Source organism: Macrobrachium nipponense, chromosome 35, assembly GCF_015104395.2.
Source record: "Macrobrachium nipponense isolate FS-2020 chromosome 35, ASM1510439v2, whole genome shotgun sequence".
Taxonomy (NCBI): domain Eukaryota; kingdom Metazoa; phylum Arthropoda; class Malacostraca; order Decapoda; family Palaemonidae; genus Macrobrachium; species Macrobrachium nipponense.
In genome coordinates, this window is record NC_061096.1 from 63,024,157 (window position 1) to 63,047,364 (window position 23,208).

Consider the following 23,208-nt stretch of genomic DNA (forward strand, 5'->3'; position numbering starts at 1 on the left):
TTGAATACAAGGGACATGTATATTTATGCAGAGAGAGAGAGAGAGAGAGAGAGCAGAGAGAGAGGTGATAGAGAGAGAGAGAGAGAGAGAGAGAGAGGTTAGCTTCTAAATTTCGCGCGATCTTCGGACCACGAAACAATTACTTACGATTTTTTCCCTCCGCCTGGACGTCTATATTTCATCTGTGCGATGTTTGCCCAGGAGTTCATTAATCAGGATATTGTTCAAGACGAATGACCGGAGCGTGACTGACCTCCATTAGAAGAGTAATGACCTGAAACCCGTGACTGGCGTCGCCTGTTGGTGTGTCTAATGAGTCTATGAATAATGAGGAGGACATTAACTAGAATTCAATTAACTCCGTGGAAAGGAACTGGTTCATTCCGTTTACGTATTTCCTGTGAATTTTTCAGCAGATAGAGTATACTTCGTGAATGTGGGGATTTATGCTACTGCTATTGCTAGTGCTGATACTGAACTACTGAAAGTAATAGCTTGTTGCTACTATCATTTATAGTAGGAGCAGCAAAATAGAAAAGCAGTAGTATTATAACCAATGTCCCGGTTTGTGTGTGTGTGTATTTTTTTTTTTTACATAGTACTTCGTGAATGTGAGGAATTGTGGTGCTATTACTATTGCTAGTACTGCTACTACTATTGCTAGTACTGCTACTGCTATTGCTAGTACTGCTACTAAAAACAATAGCGTATTATTACTAATCATTTATAGTAGAAGTAGCAAAACAGAGTAGCGCTGGCATCTTCACCAAAGTCAAGATATCAAGAAACAATGACTAATCTTTCTTTATAAAAAATTGTCTTCCTCTTAGAAAAAATAGTGGTGGTTTGGTTACGGTGTTATCTGTCCTCTTTACACTTCTTAATGGGGGGTAATCTGGGACTTTCGTTGTTATTATCCTGCTAACTAATATGGCTTTTCGCATTTTCAAATTATAAACCAAATGGAACAAAGCCTTATTTGGGTACGGCCAATTTGGAATTGCTTCTCTCATCCAAATGGAAGTTCCTTTTTTTACTGGATTGGGATATCAGAAACCACTGTGAATCTGATTCTTTTGAAGTCATGATAGCAATAATCTAATCTCGCAAGAAGACCCCTCGTTCGAACTTCATTTAGAAATGGCCGTCTGGATGCCGTCGAGTTTTTATGTTGCGGTTCCTCAATCTCTCGAGAGAGTTTCCTCTCGTAGCGGTTGGTAAATTATATAGCAGCTGTACAAAGTTCTCTCATTCCCTAACGCTTCGGTAGATCTCTCTACCATTTACTGAAAGGCGAATGAAGCCAGGGGGACAATTATGCCATATTATACCCGCCAAGTGGTCTTACGGAAATTTTGGTGGATGTTTGGTTGTCTGTCGGAACTGGGCATAATTTTACCTCTGGCTTCATTCGCTTTTCAGTAAATGGTAGAAAGATCTACCGAAACGTTAAGGAATAAATGGACTTTGGACAGCTGTTATATAATTTACCTACTTACACAAAGAAACTCATTCGAAGGGCTAAGAATCTACAATGTAAACACAACGATATCTTCCTCCTGTTCTAATAATAATAATAATAATAATAATAATAATAATAATAATAATAATAATAATAATAATAATGTGTATGACCTAGCAAATCAAGATCAAAAGGCAATCCCAAACAATCTCTCTCTCTCTCTCTCTCTCTCTCTCTCTCTCTCTCTCTCTCCCTCTCAGGACCAATAATTACATCATAAAGCAGACAGTTACGACTTGCGCCTTAATCTAGACTGATGCGTTATGTTGGGTTACTTATTACTTATTCATGATGCGCGTCCCTGGCATTTGCCTTTATTCAAAGGCGGTTACTCTCTGAATAATTTATCGTCGGCGAAGGTTACTACTCATCCTCACCAGAGATGTATTCTGGCTTTTAGTTTTCTGTCCCGCTTTGTCTGTCCGTCAGCACTTTTTCCTGTCCTCCCTCAGATCTTAAAATGTACTGAGGCTAGAGGGCTGCAAATCTGTATGTTGATCATTCACCCTCCACTCATCAAACATGCCAGATTGCAGCCCTCTAGCCTCAGTAGCTTTCATTTTATTTGAGGTTAAAGTTAGCCATAATCGTGCTTCTGGGAACGATATAGGACAGGCCACCATCAGGCCGTGGTTACGGTTTCATGGGCCGCTGCTCATACAGCATTATACGGAGACCCACAAAAGATAGATCTATTTTCTGTGGCCTTGATTTACAACTATGAAATTAGATTAAAGCGATGTTTATTTTCAGGATAAGTTATTATTTTTTCTATTGTTGATCCATAGTTATATTTTTATAATTCCTTCGTTACCTTGAAACGTTTTCCATTTGGTATCATCCTCCTTTTTTTTTATTTTCACTCACGTAACCTAGGGGCTCTCTGATCTTTAAGAGTCGCTCTTTGTAAATATCTGCCCATCTTCAATAAAAAAATAATGATAATATGAGCCAATGTTCTTTTTCAAAGTCCAGAATTATTTGCGCCATAGCTTTTCGTGTCATAATTTTTCCCATAAATGTCAAAGATGCAATGCACTTGTAAGAGGATTTCATATTCGACTTTATAAAAATTCAACGTTGAGCTTCTCATAAAAAAGCGAAAATGCTGACTGGTATAAAAGATTTTATAAATTTTGTAAATTTTGACTTTTTTTTTCTCAGTCGTCGGTGGCTTCAGAAATCTTAATCATCATATATAATTTTATTTAATTTTTTTTTCCAGTAGTATGGAGACAAACTTGTGTTGAGCGTTCGGATATGATAATAATGGGAACATCTTCTCTATTTTACGCTTATTCTGTTTCTAAAGGTTTATCAAATTGTACTTGAATAGCTTAGATATACAACGCGTCGATTTCAAAGGGAAAATCTTCCGAAAATAACCTTGAGAGGTTGAAGAGCATTCTACCATAAAACTACCTCTTAACGAACTAAACTGTTAAATGAAAAGCTCTTAAGAAGAAGATTCCAATTACTCAGATGCCGGATTGGCGAGCTTCATCTACTACCGCGTTTGGAGTGCTAATTGTAAACCGTCCCGCGCCGTATAAGGAAGCCTTCGTCGCAAAGATCTCGAAATCAGGCAGAGTAAACCGTGTTAATTAAAACGCTAATGATCTCCGGTCCATGAGTGAAGTTGTCATTACTTACCTAATGACCCAGCGTACAGCTTCTCAAGACCCTCCCAAATTCACTTAAATGTCATAGCAGCTCTTCGAAAGCAAGGCGTTTGTGGCAGGGGTGGGGGTGGGTTGGAGGAGGGAGAGAGGGAGGGGGGGAGGGGGGAGGGGGATAGGGAGTAAGGGATAAATGAAGAAAGATTTGGCCTTAATTGCAGTACTATTGTTCAATTCCTTGTCCTTGTTGCGGATTTGGTTGGAGGTTCTAGAGTCATTTTGGTTTTTCAAGATTTGGATCTCAAATGTTTACCATGTGAATGAAAAATCATCTCAGGAAATATAATCCATAAATTCAAGTTCGTCGATAACATGGCGCTGCTGGAACATATTTACTTTTTTGCCCATGCACATTCTTTGGTAAATTACAAACGTCTGTTAGTCATTTTTCGTTTCAGGGACCGTATGAGTATTCATAAACGTAACTATTTTTTTTTATATCTCGTAAATAACAAACAGGAACAGCTACAGTGGAAAAATCTTCACACAAGGTCATTACATGGACTCATCACTACTATTCAGATACGTCTGATATCTTCATTGAAATCGGTCATCCAACGCTTATTGTCGTTCTATTTTCAGTTCACTCAAAATGTCATCAGGCTATAACTATTTCAAGTATTTCAAGATTGCTCTGTTCTCTGATTATCTTTCTCTCAAACGGCCAATTTCTAATTAAAAAAAAAAATTCCAATTCTTCCGTATTCTATGATTCTTATTTTCTTTTGGAGTTCATGACGAGATGGTACAGCTTTTTTTATTTTTTTTTATTTTTTTATCCGTTCTTTCATTTTCTCTTCATTAAGGTCTGATCAAGATATGTACATTCAATTTCCTCTCCTTTCAGCCATTTTTTTTATTTAGAATTGCAGTCTCGTAGTTTGCTCAAACTGGAAAGCCGTCTGCAACTTCCTGGATCCTCATTCAGTCATAAAAAAAAAGAAAAAATAAGAGAGAGAGAGAAAGGAAAACTTCTTACTTCCTGTATCCTCATTCAGCAGGCCCCCTCCCCCAACAAAAGAAGAGTACCAACTGACCCATGACCCACACCTTTACTTATGTTTATTAAGAACAGCAAAATAATAAGACGTTTCTTATTGGTCGATCGGATTACTTATTCCCCGTTTGATTTAATCCTCGCAAAACCTCCTTTTGCAAAACTTCCCTTTCAACCCCCAACCCTCTTCCCCATAACAAAATCCGATCGTCCTCACATGCCGAATTGCTTCTGAACAGGGTGTCCGACAAAATCACCATATTCCTTTCACTCCCTTTTCTCTCTCTCTCTCTCTCTTCTCTCTCTCTCCTTTCCCCCGCCCAATGGCAGCGCTCTACACTTTTACCCTTTCGAACAATTTCCGCCCTTTTAAACTCTGTCAGCTCCCGCCGTTTCCTTTTGAAGCTGTTGCAGCCTTCCTTGCATGGTTGCTCTCTCTCTCTCTCTCTCTCTCTCTCTCTCTCTCTCTCTCCGGCCTATACCTGATCTAACCTCTCCATTTGAATGGGACTGAGCTTACCTTACTGGTAGCATTCAGGAAATGAATTTAGGAGTTTCTGTGGGGCCCATTCTCTCTCTCTCTCTCTCTCTCTCTCTCTCTTCATTACATACAAGATATGTGAAACGTGGAGTAAACTGCCACCAGAAGTTGTAGACAGCAACAGTGTGGAAGAGTTTAAAAGAGAACTAGACAAAATCATTAGGATAAGTGAGCACACGATGTCTCCTCGGATGGACTAACAAGTCTTGAGACGTCCTAATCCTTTGTAACTCCTTGTAACTCTCTCTCTCTCTCTTCTAGATTTTCCTGGGAGTACTGTTCTCTCTCTCTCTCTCTCTCTATCTCTCAGATTTTCTGGGAGGGGTCAGTTGTTTTAACTGTGTTGGGAGCTCTCCTCCTCTCTCGCTCTCGATATATATTAATATAATAAGTATATATATAATTATACAATTAATATAGATATATAGATATATAATATTTATATAAGAGTATTATATATATATATATATATAGATATATATATATATAAAAAAAAAAAAAAAAATTTTTAAATTTTTTATTTAATTATATAAATATAATTTTCCAGTGGGGCCCATTCTCTCTCTCTCTCTCTCTATCTCCTCTTTCTCTTCTCTCCTCTCTCTCTCTCCTCTCTCTCTCATTACATACAAGATATGTGAAACGTGGAGTAAACTGCCACCAGAAGTTGTAACAGCAACAGTGTGGAAGAGTTTGAAAAGAAAGAACTTAGACAAAATCATTAGGATAAGTGAGCACACGATGTCTCCTCGGATGGACTAACAAGTCTTTGTTTGACATCTATCCTTGTAACTCCTTGTAACTCTTGTAACTCTTCTCTCTCTCTCTCTCCTAGATTTTCTGAGAGTCAGTTTTAACTGTTTGGGAGCTTCTCTCTCTAGATTTTTCTGGGAGTCAGTTTTAACTGTTGGGAGCTCTCTTATACATATAAAAAAGAGAGTAATAGTAGTGCAGAAGATAAGAGGCAATTTGAAAAGCTATTAGATATGCTACTAGAATACAACATTCAACAAATAAATCACCTGCCAACAAGAAAGGAAAATACTTTAGACCTAGTATTTGTGAACGAGATGAATTATGTTAAAGAAATAATAGTTTATAATGCGAATATTTCAGACCATAATGTCATAGAATTAACAGTCATTCCAAAGCAAGTGAAAATAGAGATAAGCAAGAAATGAAAAAGTGGGAAGGATATGGAAAATACAACTTCTACAGTAAAAATATAAAATGGTCAGAAATTAATGAAGAATTAAACAAAGATTGGGATAACATTTTCGTAAGTGATGACATAAGGGTAAATACGGAGATATTATATAAAATATTGGAGAAAATAGTGGAAAAATATATACCGAAGAAGAAAAGTAAAACATCATTCATGCATACCAAGAGACAGAAGGATCTTGTTCCAGAAAATCAGAAAGTGGAAAAAAGGTCTTGCAAAAGAAAAAAATGCATGGAAAGTTATAGAACTAAAAAGTAAGATAGAAAATGCAGAACAAAAGATTATCAATCAAAAGAAAATGAAAAACGGACTTGGAAGAAAAAAACCCTATTAAATATCAAGCAAAACCCCAACTATTATACTCATATGCGAAGAAGATGAATAAAAGAAGAATAGAAATAGGCCCTCTGAGAATTGAAGGGAGATTAACGAATGAAAAAAAGGAAATTTGCAAACATACTGGCAGAACGATATAAGAGAGAATTCACCCCTAGAATAGATAATGAAGATAATGATATAGAAGTAAGGGATGAAAAATAGTGAATATTTAGCTGACATAGATATTAATGAGCTGATATTGTGCAGGCTATTAATGAAATTAAAAATGGAGCTGCTGCAGGGCCTGATGGAATTCCTGCTATTTTGTTAAAGAAAGTAGTTCATTCTATCGCAAAGCCACTTGCAATATTATTAAGACAAAGTGTAGATACAGGCAAGATTTATGATGAGCACAAATTAGCATATATTACCCCTACTTTCAAAAGTGGATCAAGACTAGAGCAAGTAATTATAGGCCTGTGAGTCTAACATCACATATTATGAAAGTGTATGAAAGGGTAATGAAGAAAAATATTATGAAACATTTAATAAAAAAATAATTTGTTTTAATAAAGGACAACATGGTTTCGTACCCCGGAAAAAGTACACAAACCCAACTGTTAGTCCACCGTGAGAACATATTCAAAAATATGAAAAGCGGAAATGAAACAGATGTGGTTTTATTTAGACTTTGCAAAAGCTTTTGATAAAGTAGACCATAATATATTAGCGAAGAAAATTAGAAAAACACAATATCGTGGATAAAGTAGGAAGATGGTTAAAAGAATTTTTACACAACAGAAAACAGATAGTTATTGCAAACGACGAGAAATCGGATGAAGTCAAGGTAATATCCGGTGTGCCGCAAGGTACGGTGTTAGCTGCAATACTGTTTGTTATTATGATTGGAAGACATAGAACAATAATGTGAAGGATTCGGTAGTGAGTAGTTTCGCAGATGACACCAAGAATAAGTAGAGAAATTACTTGTGATGAAGATAGGAACGCTCTACAAAGAGACCTTAACAAAGTATATGATTGGGCAGAGGTAAATAGGTGGTATTTAACTCTGATAAATTTGAAATCAATAAAAATTATGGAGACAGAGAAAGAAAGCTATATGCATATAAGGACCTAATAATGAGACCATCACAAATAAGGAAGCGGTTAAAGACCTTGGTGTGATGATGAATAGGAAACATGGTTTATGCAATGATCAAATAGCAACTCTGTTGGCAAAAATGTAAAGCAAAAATGGGAATGTTGTTACGGCACTTCAAAACAAGAAAAGCTGAAAACACATGATTATGCTTTATAAAACATATGTTCGTAGTCCACTTGAATATTGCAATATGATATGGTACCCAAACATATCAAAAGGATATTGCACAAATAGAGAGGTTGTACAAAGGTCCTTTACAGCTAGAATAGAAGAAGTTAAGGACCTAGACTACTGGGAAAGACTACAATTCTTAAAATTATATAGTCTAGAAAAGGAGAAGAGAAACCGTTACATGATAATTCAGGCATGGAAACAGATAGAAGGAATAGCAGAAAATATCATGGAACTAAAAATATCAGAAAGAGCAAGCAGAGGTAGATTAATAGTGCCCAAAACTATACCAGGAAAAATAAGGAAAGCACACAGGACATTAATCCACTACGCACCAGCATCGATAATGGCAAGCGTCTATTGCCAAATGCGTTTGCCAGCTACATCCTGAGGAAGATATCAGGAGTGAGCGTAGATGTGTTTAAGAATAAGCTCGACAAATATCTAAACTGCATCCCAGACCATCCAAGATTGGAAGATGCAAAATATACCGGAAGATGTACTAGCAACCCCTCTGGTAGACATTAGAGGTGCCTCACACTGAGGGAGGGGACCTGGGGCAACCCGAACAAGATGTAAGGTCGTAAGGTCTGTAAGGTCTCTCTCTCTCTCTCTCTCTCTCTCTCTCTCTCTCTCTCTCTATATATATATATATATATATATATATATATATATATATATATAGATATATACTATATATATATATATATATATATATATATATATATATATATATATATATATATATAATTTTTCAGTGGGCCCATTCTCTCTCTCTCTCTCTCTCTCTCCTCTCACTCTCTCTCTCTCTCTCTCTCTCTCGATTTTCTGGGATTACGTTGTAACTGCTGGGAGCGTCTATTCATTTTCATTTCCTTATTTTTATCGTTCGTTTAACCTCCATTCAGCTTCTCTCAGCTACAACATTGGATTAAATATTGAGTTTTTCTTCTCAGCGTATTGGTGGCACTGGTATTATTGGTTTGTACGTGGTATATCAGCATTTATTTATTTTTTACATTGGAGTAAGTTACAGCGATGGATATCTGTTTCCGTTACCATGGCTTGATGTGATTTTGATATACAGTTAAGATTTCGTTAGGCTGTAATCAAACAATATTGAAAACACTGAAATACGTCAAGTTCATGGAATTCTCCTAACCAAAATAAACTGGAATCCGAATAGGGGTATACAGACTGAAAATTTTTGATAAAATCATTATATTCATTGGTTTTGACCATGAGTGATTTAGATATAGTTTTCCTTTTACTCACGTATTCTGCTTCAAATTTGGATGCTTTGTGCTTAAAATTGTCTTGTCTATTCATGATACATTGTAGAGACAAATAGAAAAAGCATGAGCGATAATATTACGAGGCCTCACGAAGTGTAGGATTATAATGACCAAATATCTTCCCAACTGGTACATAATGCGTCGCAAAGTGTAGAATTATAATGTCAATATATCTTCCGAACTGATATATATATAATGCTTCGCAAATTGTAGAATTATAATGACAATGTCTCTTCCGAACTGATACGTAATCTAATGACTCTGAACACTTGTCAGACGAAACGAGAGAGAGAGAGAGAGAGAGAGAGAGAGGAGAGAGAGAGAGAGAGAGAGAGAGAGTTTTCTCCACCTCACCTCTCCCATTCAGAGATCCGCCGTTTAAATAATTTACCGCGAAGATAACCCTTCGTAGAGGATTCCTCTTCTTGCCCTAACCTTATTGATATGCAAATCAAGCTCGAGTTCCCCCTAATTTGAACTTGTAGCGAAAGATTGACTTTTGCAGATGTGTCATGGAATGCCCCCATCTCTCTCGCCCGTCGCGGAGAGATTTTTCCGCTGCCGGGAAATACATCCGAGAACCGCCGTGCAGAAAATAGATGGTTTCCGTTTGAAGTGCAGCAGTTTTATTTTCTCTTTTTTTTATTTGTAAGGAGAACCCTTTGCAGGGCATTTTGTTTTTCAAGAGAATGATTCTTACTACCATCATAACTTTCATTAACACTAGTAACAGGGGTGTTCATAGTAGAAGTAATAATAGAACGAGCATCAGAAGTTGAGGTAGACATGGCAATAGTAGTTGTTGAATCAGCATAAATATATCAAAACCCCACGTTTGAATCCCACGTCTCTCATTTGAAAATAGTCTGCGGTAGATTAATTTGGTTTTATCTATCAGTATAATCATTATTATCATTATAATTGCCATAAATTGAGGTGGGAGTTATAACAGTAGCAGTAGTAGTAAAGCGAACATCAGTAGTTGCAGTATCGATAATAATAATAATAGTAGCGACAGAATAAAAAAAAATAAGGCATAAAAAGGGATTAATACAAAAGAAAAAAAAATCATTACAACTGTCATTAGAAGTAGCATGATTTGCAGTATTAGTTGTAGTGGTAAAAATAAAACGAAGATCAGCAGCTGTAGCATTAATAATAATAAAAGAATCTGGAAATTCATCAGAAAAATATCAAAACGACATCTATTACATACTATACTCTGTTTTTTTCATCTGTCCACCCGCCTGTGGTGTTTGCGTATGGTAACACTGCGTCCCGGGCTTTAGATAGTTACGTTATGTGTAAGTTTTAGTTAAATAAAAGGATATTTGGGTGTACATTTGCAACTGAAAAGCGTTTTGATAATTTACTGTATGCGAATTACACCGTTAAAATTCGAAATAGAATATTGTCATTATTGTTGAATGTAAGCTGAATGTAACTATCCAAAGCCTAGGACGCAGTGTTACCATACGCAAACACCACCGGCTGGTGGACAGATGGAAAAAAAACGAGTGTACATAAATCCTTTATATCAGAGTACATTCGTCAAATTATTATCAATCTCTGCCTTTTTACGGGAGCTCCACTGTTCCTCGGGCTATATAATACTCTCTCTCGTTAGTCAAGTGTCATTTGACACCTGACGGTGTCACTGAAGGATTTAATTAAGTGGTGCCAGGGCTTCCACTGACGCACTTCTCACGGCACTTGTCATTCGTCCTGAAAAACATGGCGTTTCCTCGTCTTGGAAATGACTGCGTCTTCTGGCAGAGGGGGAAGTCGTATGGATGGAAATGTTGAACGTCGGTATTAAATGTATCAAGAGTTACTTTGCTGTGAAGATTAATTTGTTTCAATATAATTCATTATGCGTTTTTGATACGTTAGCATCTACAGGGAATATATTACATCCGAAGCGAGAGGCCCTGTTGTACGCCAGTTGCCAACGCATGATTTTTGCTACTGAAACTGTTAGGTGGTTTATGTATGTATGTATGTATGTATGTATGTATGATATATACATATATACGTATATATATATATATATATATATATATATATATTTAATTTATAAATATATATGTATATGTATATCACATATACATACACACATACATATATATATATATAATATATATATGCATATATATATGTGTATGTGTGTGTGTGTGTGTGTGTGTGTGTGTGTGTGTGTGTGTGTGTGAAACATTCTATCTCCCTAGTTTCCATGTACGCATAACCATATTCTGGCATCGCTCCATCAATAAAGATAGTAAACAGCCACAAATTCATAACACACCCCTTGCGTCAGGTTCGCCATACGTCATCCAGTTACTTCCTCAAACAAACCCGAGTAACACATTCTTCGTTTCCATTATAAAAAGAAAAGAAAAAAAAAACTTTTCGCTCTCAAAAACTTCTACTTCTTGCATTCTTAACCCTTAAAACGCCGACTGGGGACCGTATTTTTTACGTCGACCACTTTTTTGTCTCTCGGGTGCCGACTGGACGTATTTACGTCGACATACAAAAGTTTTTTTAAAAATTCGCGGAAAAATACTTTTAGGCCTACCAGCCGAAAACTCTTGAATCACGCGCCTTGGGGATGCTGGGAGTTCACGGATCAAGGTGTTGTTTTGTTTACAATCGTTACGCAGGCGCGCAAGCGCGAATTTCTTTCTTGCCGCACTAAAAAGTATCTGTGACACATCTCTGAAATTATTTCGTCACTTTGACATAATTTTTTGTACCATTTTAAATTAGCCGTTACATAGAGTATTATATATGAAAATGTGCGCATTTGTATGTAGAATACAACAAAAAAATACTCATGATTGTAGCTTTTATCAGTTTTAAGATATTTTCATATAAATAACGATAAGTGCCAAAATTTCAACCTTCGGTCAACTTTGACTCTACCGAAATGGTCGAAAAACGCAATTGTAAGCTAAAACTCTTATATTTTAGTAATATTCAATCATTTATCTTAATTTTGCAACTAATTGGAAGTGTCTAGCACAATATTTCGATTTATGGTGAATTTATGAAAAAACTTTTTCCTTACGCGTCCGCGCGGTAACTCTTCCGAAAATAATCATACATGCGATTGTGTAATGTTTCACCATTTTAAATTAGCCGTTACATAAAGTTTTTATATATGAAAATGTGCGCAATTTCATGCACAATACAACTAAAAAACAACCCATGGTTGTAGTTCTTTTATCAATTTTGAAATATTTTCATATAAAAAATGATAAGTGACAAATTTTCAACCTTCGGTCAAATTTGACTCTACCGAAATGGTCGAAAAACGCAATTGTAAGCTAAAACGCCTATATTCTAGTAATATTCAAGCATTTACCTTCATTTTGCAACAAATTGGAAGTCTCTAGCACAATATTTCGATTTATGGTGAATTTATGAAAAAAATAACATTTTCTTTACGTCCGCGCGGTAACTCTTCCGAAAAAATCATACGTGCGATTGTGGTAATGTTTGCACCATTTTAAATTAGCCGTTACATAACGTTTTATATATGAAAATGTGCGCAATTTCATTTATAATACAACAATAAATAAGTTGAAGGTTGTAGCTATTCTCATTTTCGAAATATTTGCATATAAATCACGATAAATAGACAAAAAAAACCACGTTCGGTCAAATTTGACTCTACCGAAAATGGTCGAAAAAACGCAATTGTAAGATAAAAACTCTTTACAGTCTAGTAATATTCAGTCATTTATCTTCATCGTGAAACAAATTCGAAGTCTCTAGCACAATATTTAAATTTATGGTGAATTTTTTAAAAAAACTTTCCTTCCTCCGCGCGCGATTCTCCGCCACAAATCTCCGAAATGCGTAAGTCCCATTCTCGGAATATTTGCTCGTTTCATATTAGGCATTTCATAGAGTTTTATATATGAAAATGTGCGCAATTTCATGTAGAATAAAACGAAAAATATTTGAAAGTTGTAGCTTTTCTTATTTCCGAAATAATTGCATATAAAAAAATAAAAAAATATATATATAAAAAATTCGACATTCGGTCAACTTTAGCTCGTCAGATATGGCCGAAAACTGCATTTGTAAGCTAATATTCTTACAGTATAGTATGTTTCAATCATTTGTCTTCATTCTGAAACATATTGGAAGTCTCTAGGACAATATTTAGATTTATGGTGAATTTTTGAAAAAAAATATGTGTTTACGTAAGCGCGTTACGAATTCATGCATTATTTTGTGATAATATTTTCTCTGTGTTGCTTTTATCGTTTTACAATGTGTTATATATCAAAATGATCGCAATTTAGTGCACATTACAACGAAAAAAAAAGTAACTTGTTACCTTCAACCGTTTTGCGCACAGCGCGATTTGAATACAATTATATATGAAATTTCGTTTTTGCGCTATCATATATCGCATTATATATATTGATAATGATAACTTTTTTCATTTCTGATGGTTTGCAAATACTAAACTTCAAGCAATGACAAAAAAAGGAGCCAAAAATGAACTCTTAATCTTGAAAACTAAGCGCGCTGTGATTTTTGAAAAAAAATATTTTTTCCGCTTACGCGCTCACTTCCAAACCCCTCCGGCATACGGGAGTCATTTTTTTATTTACTGCTCCGGCGTTTTAAAGGGTTAACTTCTTTTTTTTTTCTCTTTATCGACGCCGTCATCAGCGCCATCAGTGTCCATGTATATCACACAAACTTTCGATCAAAATGTCAAACGGACTGACAACTCACTGATTGTTTGTATGGTGCTTTTACGTTGCATGGAACCAGTGGTTATTCAGCAACGGGACCAACGGCTTTACATGACTTCCGAACCACTTCGAGAGTGAGCTTCTATCACCAGAAATACACATCTCTGATGCTTAAATGGAATGCCCGAAAATCGAACTTGCGACCACCAAGGTGGTACGCCAACACCATACCGACCACGCCACTGAGGCGCTCACTTACTCAGGTGAATGAAATACAATAAAGAGTCATATGAAAATTAAGTTCGAAGTGTTAGGGTTTAACTACGAAACAAGACCTTAACGTACAAAAATGAATAAATGAATATGTGATAATGACTTATAAATGACAAGAAAGTAAGGAAATACTGAACGTTTCAGTAACTTGAAGAAAGGAGTTAATATCGAGAGAGGTATTGCAGCGTATCTGCGCATGCCCGGTTTACTTCAAAAGAAATCTCCTTTTTAAAGTCAGTAATACAAAGGGATTCTGGCGCATTTTCTTTCATTACAATGAAAAGCATCCATTTGAAAGTACTCTTTGCAACAAATGAATTAGTCTCGTGGGTGGAAAAAAAAAAATTCAGTTTTTATTAACACATCGTGCTTTCGTTCTGACATTTAGTAGAATGAGGTGATAAACATCGCACGTAAAATATGTGTATATATAGTATATATATATATATATATATATATATATATATATATATATATATATATATATAAAATTATATATAAAGAAAAAAAGGCAGAAAAAAATATCTTCAATACCAAAGTCTTCCCTGGGGGACAAAATAATGATGGCGATAAAGAACCCTTCGTTAATGATGCATGTAATTAGGTGCTTTTCTTGCTAATTGGAAAGGATCCGATAGCACAACGAATGAATAAGATAGACGTTTATGATTAGAAAGTAACCGTATTCACGTAATATTATTAATGCTGTGTGATTCCGATCATGGCGATAAGTCGAATTGTTTCGGGATTAAGCAACACTGTTTCTTCTTCTTCTTCTTCTTCTCTTCTTCTTCTTCTTCTTCTTCTTCTTCTTCTTCTTCTTCTTCTTCTGCTGTCATTATGCTACACGAAGGCACTGGAATTATATGTTTCACATTGCCCTCTGCATTTAAAAAAAAGCAAACCAAAATGAATGACTATGTAAAAAAAAAATTCTCTCTCTCTCTCTCTCTCTCTCTCTCTCTCAAACCACCTTTGGAGGGTATCTCTTACTGCTGCTATACACACGTTAAGGAAAGGGGGGAAATCTATTGACCAAGAACGAAGGAAGAGAGGAAATATCCCTATTGCGTTGATGTTCCTCTCCGTAGTAAATAAGATTTTTCGGTCCATTAACAATGGCACGAAAGTCTTTAAAAGCAGGTATTTGTTTGTGGCAATCCTTTGGAAAACCTCTTACCGCCAGAAAATTATGTCACAGGCTTCATTTTCAAGAGCGAGTTTTGCGTGTTCTCTCGGATTTCAGTTACGGTTTTGCTTTTGGTAGAACACACAACATTTCTCTGATTTTTCTGACCTCGCTTTCATTCGCTGTTTTAGTTTTTTTTGTCTAAGAGGGATGTGACGCAATTTTCACCAGGTATAAATCAATCATTATGAAAGGGATTATAGGTCTGTATGTTTGTAATGCATAATCACTCGATCTTTTAGCTTTACGGACCTTACTGTGACCAACAACCTCTCACACCACGCTCTGAAGCTTTCTCGAAGGCTTTGAGAACTGATAATCATAATGAGTTTGCTAGTTATACAAATTTATACACACATAGACACACACACACACACATATATATATACATATATATGAGTGTGTGTGTCTGATCGCATCACCGTGATTCATATATCGCATTAAGTAAGGTTTCGAAATTATTATCAACTAAAAATTCCCCTTCAGTTAACATATATGAAAATATGTCAATTCTGAGGTAGTGCGAATTAGATATTAAAAAAACATTTGAAACTTAAGCATGATTTATTTATATATATATATATATATATATAATATATATATGATATATATTATATATATATATATCCAAAAATGCTTGCTAAGCGACCAGAGTCTCGAACCATTTTGAGTCGGTTACAAATTTAGAGGCAAAATTGCAGGGTTTGGTTTGTTGACACAGCTGACTAAGAGCGGTTTATCCGAATGTGTTTCCCAGGAAAATGGTTTTCCGAGACATGCGAAAATACATTACCTGACAGGAAATGGGATCTGCATCAAACGTAAGAAGCCCAACATGCTATCTATTTTTCTTATTCATGTACGCTTTAATACAAGATGGAATCTTTTCCAAACGTATAGTTTTATGTCGTTAGTTCGAATCACGATTCAGTTTTGAACGGTGACTAAGGGCAAATCCTCTGCGAAAAATTTGTAATAAAAGGAAGAACAAGAAAATTGCCCCACGCGGAAGTAATTGCAGAGAGGATGGCTACTGAGCGAATGGATCTCGGAATAAATCATGCGAATAGAGAAACGGTTTCTAAGGAGGACACATCCGTGTCAATAAAGTGTGATACGTGAATATTTATTGAATGTGGACAAATGGAGGGAGATGAAACTGAATGACGTAAGAGTGTAATTAAAAAGCGGGAGAATGAAGAGAATGAAGTGGATTGAATAACAAGCGAGATGCTGTGTGGTGACCAGTTTTTTGTAGAGTATATCTGAAAAAAAAAAAAGGTTTTAAAGGAAGGAAAGGGGGAAGTTAGTGGTTCCATTCCATCGTTTAATCAAAAGTGCAAGTGAGAGACGACTGTAATAGTTAAAGGGGCAGAAAGTTACTAGCTTCTCTAGTGAAATTGTAAGGTTGGATTTCGTTGAAAGAGTAAGATGACAGGAAAACTAAAGAAAAGGTTTGGGGATGTCGAGTTTTTATCTAAGTTTTGGGAGATTTTTGAATGAAAAAAGATACGGTTTATAGAGCAGTAGAATTGGTAGAGCCAATATGAAGACACTGAGGATGAATGGTGTTAGGGATAATTTAACGAGAGCTATAGATAGTTTGTGACAAAATGGAAAGCATATGATATAATACGTAGACATATGAGAGTGGTTGCTCTAATATAAGAATATATCTGAGGCAAGGTTAAACTGTTTCTTCAGTCATGCTTGACATCTTTGTGGAATGAGTGATGAAAATATTCGAAGACAGGAAATAAAAAACGGAAAATGAAAAGATTACGCCATCGACGATAGATGTAATGAGTGTCAATAATAATACTGGCCATTAAACTCGGCTCCTGCGTCATTAGCTCAGTTAAAACAAAAGGGGTAGGCAAATGACACCATCCCTTGAAGTATAGCACAGGTATAGTGTAGAGGGAAAATAACTTCTGGAGAGACTGAAATGTGTTTATGAAATTTCTATAAATGATAGGAAGAAGGAAAGGGACTTGTGCAGTGGCAAGAAGAAAAAAGTGTTGCATAATGATGCACACGAAGAATAAGATGGACAGTGAACGCAGCAAGATTAAAGTAGCGAGTGTAATCTTGTCTTTAGGATAGTGAAAGTGAAAGATAGTACTGAAAAGAGGAGTCAAAGTGATTTATATAACCAGATCAAGTGATAGACTGTTGGCAGTAGCTCCTGAACGCAGCGGTAGTATCATAGGATATATGTGTTCTTGTAGCTCTAGCATCTAGAAGCTATAATCATCCATCCAATATCTTACATAAACACAATAACAATGCGTTTCTCAGAAAGACCTACTTCCCGATTAGCATGAAACAGTAAATTAAAACATGATTTTTTTTTTTAATCCAGTTCGAAGAAGGGCAATATGAAGCATGAAGTTCGACAGAATTTGCATATTCTACGAGAGAATAGCATCCGAACGACGAAGAAAAAAAAAACCTTGAAAATGTTGCTTTTATTTCAAGGAACCGTCGAATGAAGTCTAGTACCAAAAATCCCACTTCCCCCCCCCCCCCCCCCCCCCCCCCCCCCCCCCCCCCCCCCCCACACACACACGCAAGAAGAAGAAAATGAATAAAAAGTATAAGTGCTTTTTTCAAAGGCTTGTATTCCCGCAATTAGGGAACTTCACGCCGTGTTTCGTTTGACTCACCAATTAAAAAAAAAAAATTGCAACTGTTGAGTTGTACAGACTCATTAATATTCTCTTCATAATGGCAGACGTGACTGAGTGTTTGGTATTTCTCAACTTTACCGAGAACTTTGCCAAAAAAAAAGAAAAAGAAAAAGAAAAAACTAGTGTATAGTTTTCCCTTGTTCTGCTGCAAATGGAAAAAAAAATAAGATTAACTTGAAATTTTTATCAGATGTTCTAGCACTCCAACCCAGCATGCGATAGCGTTTTAAAGGTAAAATCTAATTTCATTCAGACCCTAAGAAATTTTAAAAAGTAAAATGAATTATCGTTTTGTATTTATCGTATTTTGTATTTATCTGGTCAAATTTTAAGTAAATATTTGTCATTGGCATAGCAATTAATATGTCTACTAGAAAACCATTGGCATCGAAGCAAATAATGTCCTGTACTATAAACCACTTGCATGAAAGCAAATAATATCTGTACTAGAAAAACAATTGGCATCGAAGCAAATAATGTCTGTACTATAAAACCATTTGCATGAAAGCAAATAAAATATCTACTAGAAAACCATTTGCATGAAAGCAAATAAAATCTCTACTAGAAAACCATTTGCATGAAAGCAAATAATATCTGTACTAGAAAACCATTTGCATGAAAGCAAATAATATCTGTACTAGAAAACCATTTGCATGAAAGCAAACATATATCTGTACTAGAAAACCATTTGCATGAAAGCAAATAAATCTCTACTAGAAAACCATTTGCATGAAAGCAAATAATATCTGTACTAGAAAACCATTTACATGAAAGCAAATAAAATCTCTACTATAAAACCATTTGCATGAAAGCAAATAAAATCTGTACTAGAAAACCATTTGCATGAAAGCAAATAATATCTGTACTAGAAAACCATTTGCATGAAAGCAAATAAAATCTCTACTAGAAAACCATTTGCATGAAAGCAAATAAAATCTCTACTAGAAAACCATTTAGTATGAAAGCAAATAATGTCTGTACTAGAAAACCATTTGCATCGAAGCAAATAATGTCTGTACAAGAAAACTATTTGCATCGAAGCAAACACATGCAAAACATTGTTGAATATTTCGGAGCCTTTCAAAGAAATACAGAATATCCGCCAAGTAAAAATGACCTCCCCCTTCTGGAGAACGCTTGTCCAAAAGTAAATTGTTTCCATCTGTATATAAATAATGAATGAGAGAGAGAGAGAGAGAGAGAGAGAGAGAGAGAGAGTTAACCCTTGCAGAACCCGGACACATTTTGTGTCAGTTACAAATTCGGCTACAAAATTGCATGTTTGGTTTGTTGACACACATCCGACCATGAAGGGTTTTATCCGAGTGAGTTTCCACGGGGGTAAATGGTGGTTTCCAAGACACGTAATAACGTGTAATAACGTCACCTGACGGGAAATAGGATTTACAACAAACAAAGACGTGTAACGTTCAATATATATATATATTTTTTCTATTTTTTTAGTCCTCGGACGTGTATGATACACATGTGTGCAGTGCGGTGCATATCTATATGCAAACGAAGTTATATTTTATTGAAAAGAAACGTGCGACTTAGTATATATATATATATATATATATATATATATATATATATTATATAGTAAATATATATATATATATATAATATATATATATATATATATATATATATATATATATATACATATATATCACAGGAAAACAGCAGTCGTTCGAGATATATATTCTCAAGGAAGCAAGGGAGACGTCTTCTGGTAATTTAAAAAGCCTTTATTAAGCGACGTTTCGGGGTCCAGCCCCATCATCATCACGGCTGTAAAAAGGATTAATACACATAAATATAATAAAAAGACTCATCCTAATAACTAACATACATTTAAAATTCATAGAAAACCTACTACATTGCTAAGAAAATTACCATCTCAAGTGCAAGGAAGAAGATGAGTGACCAGAAGGAGAAGGAAAGTTTCCAAGTAAACATAGTTATGCCAGCTAAAGAGGGGTAGCGGTAGTTTGATTGTTTAATTTTGGAACTATTGTTTTTATGGAAAGCGATTCGAAGACAGCAAGATCTTGAGGAGAAGAAGCCCGTGTAATGATTTTAAAGTGTTTGTATTCTATATTGAATTTGCATTTTTTGAATGTTCTCGAATGTTCGAGAATTCTGGTGAAGTCAACCGGACACCTGTTCTATAACTAACCCCCCTGTGGCAATCAATGCGGACTTTAAGAAGCCTACGTGAGGCCCCGACATCAATTTCCCAAACTACATTTGGGACACGAAAATAAATAGACCGCATTGGAAGTCAGAAGAGGGCTCAGCTTTTTTTTATATCTAAATAAAGACCCAATAGTTAATGGGTTTCTTACGATTAGTTGGCTTTTTATGGCCGGACAATGTTCACGTATTAAACGTTTAACTTTGGTATAAAACGTTGTATCACTGATAAACGGGACACTAGCAAAGAAAGTCATTCTAGGAGCAGTTGGTCTGTTATTTTTCTCTATTAATTTATCATTTAAAAACTTGGTTAGGTATTTGAAGAAAACCTTAGCTGGATAGCAGTTATCGGTGAAGTACTGTTGTAAAACAGTAATCTCATTGTGAAATTCCGACCAGCCAGAGGAGAGAGAATATGCCCTGTGGAAGAGTGTATATAAGGCGTTTACTTTAAAGTTAAAAGTACTGTAAAAATTTGTCCCTAGTCCAGTAAAAGTCTTTTTTCTAAATATTGAGGTGTTAAAACCGTCCGTATTACGTGACACTTCTATATCTAAGAAAGAGAGCTTATTATCATTTTCATAATCAATTGTAAACTTGATATTAGGGTGGGCTGAATTGGCAAATTGTAAGAAGGAATCAGCCCTGTCTCTGTCTCGAAAAAGAATAAACGTATCATCAACGTAACGGCAGTAAAAGAGAGGATGATTAGTTAGATGGCAATTGTCCAGCAACCGCTCTTCCAGTTCACACACAAAAATATTCGCAAAGACTGGGCCTAAAGGACTGCCCATAGCCATACCATCACTTTGTACATAGGACTTCACATTAGGATGAGTCTTTTTATTGTATTTATGTGTATTAATCCTTTTTACAGCCGTGATGATGATGGGGCTGGACCCCGAAACGTCGCTTAATAAAGCCTTTTTAAATTACCAGAAGACGTCTCCCTTGCTTCCTTGAGAATATATATATATATATATATATATATATATATATATATACATATACTATATATATATATATATATATATATATATATATATATATATAATATATATATATATATATCGGTAATCAGCAGGGTCCATCAAACACATAAAAAAGTCCATGGTTTTATCACAAAAATGTTTCGCACATAACTCAGCGCATCTTCAGTCTGTAAAATTAAAACATACTCATTAAAAAACATTATAAATAACATTAAAATGTAAATAAAAACATCAAAAAATTGATAAAACTTAAGAATTAACTTTACTTTCAAAAACCATCACAAGAATGTGTCAAAAGTAAAGGAGAGACCCAGTGCCTAACAACCTGAGTTATGTGTGAAACGTTTTTGTAATAAACCATGAACTTTTTTTATGTTTGATGGACCCAGCTGATTACCGATACGATATTTCATCAGGAACCTTTATATATATATATATATATATATATATATATATATATATATATATATATATATATATATATATATATGTGTGTGTGTGTGTGTCTGTGCGCGTGCGCGCAATGAAGCGCACAAACACCCCAGTGAGAATAATACATGATAATGACTATTCCTCAGGACACCAGTTCCAGTAGGGGGCTAGTGCCATCAGCGCACCTCACGCAGTGCACTGTAGGCATTCCTATAGGTTCTTTTCAGACTACCTTCGGCCCCTAGCTGCAACCGTTTTCATTCCTTTTACTGTACCTCCAATCATATTCTCTTTCTTCCATCTTATTTCCACGCACTCCTGACAACTGTTTTTATTTTCCTAATTTCCTTTTCAGCACTAAATGACCTCATAGATCCAGCGCTTTGCCTTTCGACCTGAATTCTATATTCCATTCCATTCCTCTAGACGCCAGAGGAGTCGGACGACCCAGGCTTACTTGGATGTGAGCTATGAAAAGGAGAGGCTGGAGAAGAGTGGAGATCAGTGCAAGTGAAAATCATTTTTCGTGAATGATGTTGGAGGCAATGATTTTGATGTATTTATTCCTTGGTTAGTGTATGTTAATTTGAGTGTTTTTTTCTTTTATTTCTCCCCTTTTTTGCACCTCCTTTGTTATTCATTGACCTTTAAGTTCATTTACCTTTAAGGCTTGACCGTATGAAGTTTTGTTTAGGAAGAGAAATCCACAGTAATGTATGGGAAGAAATACATTAAAAAATTAGATCTATGCGGATAGCTTTCCGGAACCTGTTTAGATCTATTTTTAAATATATTTGTACCCATACATAAGTGTGGATTTGTTTCTCCATTTCAAGGTTCCTTCTACTATGAGTACTTTAAATTTTCATTTTGTAGTTTAAACAATAATATCAATTGAATAAATAAAAATTTATGTTAGATACTGTCAAGGTTCTTGCTACTATGAGCATTTTTAATTTTTGTATCAATTATAACAATAACATCAATTAAAATAATATTTCTATTAATTACGGTGTTTTGCCCTTATCAATAAATAAAAAAAATATATAATCAGTAGAACAACTCCACGATTGCCCGGCGGTAAATGCAAATTGCAAGTTCACCTGGCAGAAAATTAATTAGTGGGCGTTTACATATTTGCTAATTAGCTAATTGCCAGCATATCATTACAAATTACGTGTGTGAATGCCGTGCGTAACTAATTCCGATATGACAAGTCACCTGTTACGTGAACGGCGCAAAAATTTATAACTTTTTATAACTTATGAAATGCAAAGAATCGAGTAACTCAAAGAGGCAAATGGCCTTTTGTTTTATATATATATATATATATATATATATATATATATATATATATATATATATATATATATATATATATATAAGTATATGTTTGTAAAATATACATAAAAATATGTACACTCTAATCTTCCGCATTAAGATATATGATCTAGACAACACTAGAAGAAAGTAAACAACATTAAAAATTGAATCAAGAGATGTTCCACTTGTATTGATAATATACAAAAATTATCATACGGATTATCTTCATACAAAGAGTAATGCAGAAGTCCTAATAATAATAATAATAATAATAATAGTAATAATAATAATAATACTAATAGGTCGTGTACAATCGGTGGGCGGGTCGGTGAGCAGGGATTTTAATTGGTCGTTGGGTGCCATGACCAACTAAAATTCCTGCTCACCGCCCCGCCCACCGATTGTACACGACCTTGCATGCTATAAATACTTGTAAAATAATAATAATAATAATAATAATAATAATAATAATAATA